This window comes from Octopus bimaculoides, chromosome 9 (assembly GCF_001194135.2).
Source record: "Octopus bimaculoides isolate UCB-OBI-ISO-001 chromosome 9, ASM119413v2, whole genome shotgun sequence".
Taxonomy (NCBI): Eukaryota; Metazoa; Mollusca; class Cephalopoda; order Octopoda; family Octopodidae; genus Octopus; species Octopus bimaculoides.
The window spans coordinates 10,490,404-10,494,747 of NC_068989.1; positions in this window are offsets into that span (position 1 = coordinate 10,490,404).

A 4,344-nucleotide genomic window follows, 5' to 3' on the forward strand; every position below is an offset into this window, starting at 1 on the left:
AAGTACTAGGCTTACAAAGAATAAGTCCTGGGGTCGACTTGCTCGACTAAAAGCGGTGCTCCAGCATGGCCGCAGTCAAATGACTGAAACAAGTAAAAGAATAAGTCTGTCTATGAGTGCTTGTGAATTGGTGATCACATCTACAAGTGATGGTGTGTGTGAGTCTAGTGTCAGTATGATGCAGAAAACGATTATAATAATAACAAGAGCACTCAGAGAGCGCAAACTACCACCAAAGCAACACCAACGTCCTCTCAACGATTAGCCGGAGATGATTTTTAAAATGAGAATATCTGAAATAAACTTGACTGCTCTCACAAATGAGAATACTAAAAATGAACCTGACTGCTCTCAAAAATTAAGTAAAAAAAAAAACAGGAAAAATAACCCAGAATCCTTGTTTAATCCCAAAATCTAATCAGTTTGTGCTAGTCATGAGGCCAAACATCTCTGAAAGTTTCATCCAAATCCATCCAGCGGTTCTTGAGATAACTTGTCCATGGACAAACAAACAAATGAATACAACTGGAAGTAATACCTCTGCCTTTGCCAAGACGGATGTAATAATATTTTCTATTATAAATGATCTTGGCATTCTTTTCATTTTACATAAAATATTCTTTACAATCTACTGTTGTTTTACTGCCATTTATTTAAAAGTATTCTAAATTTTATACGTAAAATATTTTTCTGGAAGTGAATTACGATTTATAACATTGCTACTATGGGAAATTATTGCTCTGCTTTACAAGTTTTCACTTTATGAGCGGTCTCTGGGAACGAATTAACTCAGTAAATCAAGGCATTACTGTATTCTGTTTTGGTTTCGTAGAATAAAGCCTGGTCACAACTTTTATGCATTCAAATGAAGAGGCAATACACTCTAGCTAATGTCAGTGAAATGTGGGGGCTGGATCACTAGTCAGTGTAGGAGAAATTAGTGGTTTATTTGTTCTTCCTAGACCATCCTATAACCTGATAATTCTCTCATATTTCAGGCCAACACGCCCTGGCTGGTTCTTATTTGCTGGCAGGCCACAAACTCACAGATAAAAATACAAGGTCTCACTACCCACATTTTCTTGGGTCATATGGAAACACACACACACAAGTGTATGTGAATATATGTGTGTATTATTATTATTATTATTATCATCATCACTATTATTATTATTATTATTATCATCATCATCACTATTATTATTATTATTATTATTATTTTCCAGCAGATCAATTCTGTTTCCATTTCTTTCTGAGTGTCTTCTTGACACCTATCATCATCATCGTCATCGTCATCGTCATCATCAAATGTGTTTTGGAAAAATTTTAATAGATTATGTTATTGTTTAGAATGTATTCATGCTTATAGAACAAGCCTGTGTGTGTTTCTTTTTTTTTTTTGTTAGGTAGGTACAAGGTGTGACAATATTAATGTTACTTTTGATCTGACTGGATTTAATCCTTTTGCTTTGACAACATAAATGTCAAAAGTTCAAAGTTCAGTATTTAAGCTTTTTAGTAATTGGTTGTACCACCTTTTTTTTTTTCGACAATGATAAAAGGCAATCTAATCCAGAGGGGAGAGAGAGATAGAGAGGAAGAGAGAGAGAGCAATGACAGAGACTCATGATGTATGGGCGAATATCTATCTATCTATCTATTTGTTTCTCTATCTATCTATCTATCTATCTATATATATATATTTAATTATATGCGTATATATATATATATATATACATAATAAATTCAATAATGGGATAAAAATCTTTTACAAGAATTTTATCAGGAAGCTAGTGTGTAAAAAATTCATAAGGGAATTTTCTATTCCCAAGAATATGATCATTCGTTTATATTTATATAAGGGCTTTACTACAGAATAATGCCACACATGTTTATTTGGGAAATCTAGTGTGTGGCATTATTCTGTAGTAATGCCCTTATATAAATATATATACATAATATATTTATATATTATGTATATGGATGTATTAATATATGTATGTATGCCTGTATATATTTGAGATAATAGTTTCACTTTAAATAGTTTCACTTTAAATAGTTTCAGTATTAAAGTGAAAATATCTGACATTACAATTGAGAGGTGTTATTGTTTCACTTTTGACACGTAATACTGAAATAGTGGAGGAGATATGATATTGCTCTGGGCTCACACTAGGCAAGAAGTTAAAAGTTTTTTTTTGGCCCATGACACTACATGGACCCTAAGTAAGGCATGTGTAAAATTTGAATGAAATTGGTTGTGTAGTTCTCAAGTTTTAGGGATTCACACAGACAGATAGACACATCTCATCTTTATATATATAGATAGGCGCAGGAGTGGCTGTGTGGTATAGGCGCAGGAGTGGCTGTGTGGTAAGTAGCTTGCTTACCAACCACATGGTTCCGGGTTCATTTCCACTGCGTGGCACCTTGGGCAAGCGTCTTCTACTATAGCCTCAGGCCGACCAAAGCCTTGTGAGTGGATTTGGTAGATAGAAACTGAAAGAAGCCTGTCGTATATATGTATATATATATGTGTGTGTGTATATGTTTGTGTGTCTGTGTTTGTCCCCCCAACATCGCTTGACAACCGATGGTGGTGTGTTTACAACCCCGTAACCTAGCAGTTCAGCAAAAAGAGACCGATAGAATAAGTACTAGGCTTACAAAGAATAAGTCCTGGGGTCGATTTGCTCGACTAAAGGCGGTGCTCCAGCATGGCCACAGTCAAATGACTGAAAGAAGTAAAAGAGTAAAGATACACATATTTATACATAATGATCACCATTGTTTTAATGTCCAGAGTCTCAAATCTGGCCCATGATATGAAATGGTATATGGTATACAAAGTGTGATAGATGAAAGCATATGACCTTGTGGTTAGGGTGTTGTCCTTGTGATTGTAAGATCATACTTTTGTTTCCTGGACCAGATAGTGGGTTGTGCTTTTGAGCAAGATATTTAATCTTATGTTGTTGTAGTCCGCTCAACTGTAAATGAGTAACCTTGTGAAGGATCAGCGTCCCATTCAAAGGGAAATGTGATCTTGGTCATTGATATGTCATGGAAACTGAGGAATCAGCCTGGTGAGTCAAGAAAAAAACTATGGAATGGTAGGGATATGATGTGGATAGATATCTTTCTCTGTGATATATGGTGAGATGTGTGCTGATGTACAGTAATGTCATGATATAGCATAGTATGTGATAATACAATACCATGGTATAGCATGGCTACAATATCATGTGGTGCTATGTTGTTATTTAGCTCCAGATTAGATCTGATTATGCAACCCTATGATCAAACACATATTAGCTATGACCATGTTCTCTGGTGGGGTGGCTAAGTGAATCGAGGAAGATACGGATGCTATTTCTATTAAGTCAAATGAAGACATTAAGGCTTCTTCATTGGTTCATGCTGTGTGATAGTGTTGTTTAGTTCCAGTTCAGCCTGGATAAGTAGACTTACAATCAAACGCGTTCCAGCTGTAACCGTCCTGTGATAGTAGTGCAAGTGGGTGGCTTGAGGGAGGTTTTGTTAGTTGGTTCAAGGATCATGTAAAGCAGGACTTCCCAAGCTTGAGGTGAATTTGATCCCATGAGGTAAATTTAACCTACCCAGGAAATAAATTTGCTGATTCAGAATTTGTACATATTTTTTATTTTAATTGTAATTTTAAAAACCTGTAGTTGAAAAGAACATTTAAAATGAAATTTTTTTTACTTTCTCTGAGTTTGGATTTAACAATTTGTATTGTATATACTTTTTAATTACTGTTATTAATGGTGTAATCTGATTTGAAAGACTATATTTGATCCTGGTATTTGTTCATCATTTCTTTATAAATAAGTGAAATAACATAGTCATAGACTACATTTATATATTTGCCAATATATTTGCCTAATCCTTGTTAGCATAGAAAACAGACATAAAAATGAATGAATAGACCTGTATACAATATTATACGTGGAGGCACAATGGCCCAGTGGTCAGGGCAGCGGACTTGCGGTCATAGGATCGTGGTTTCGATTCCCAGACCGAGCGTTATGAGTGTTTATTGAGCAAAAACACCTAAAAGCTCCACAAGGCTCTGGCAGGGGATGGTGGCAAACCCTGCTGTACTCTTCCACCACAACTTTCTCTCACTCTTACTTCCTATTTCTGTTGTGCCTGTAATTCAAAGGGTCAGCCTTGTTACACTGTGTCACGCTGAATATCCTCAAGAACTATGTTAAGGGTACACGTGTCTGTGGAGTGCTCAGCCACTTGCACGTTAATTTCACGAGCAGGCTGTTCCGTTGATCGGATCAACTGGAACCCTCGATCTCCTGGTAGGGTTTT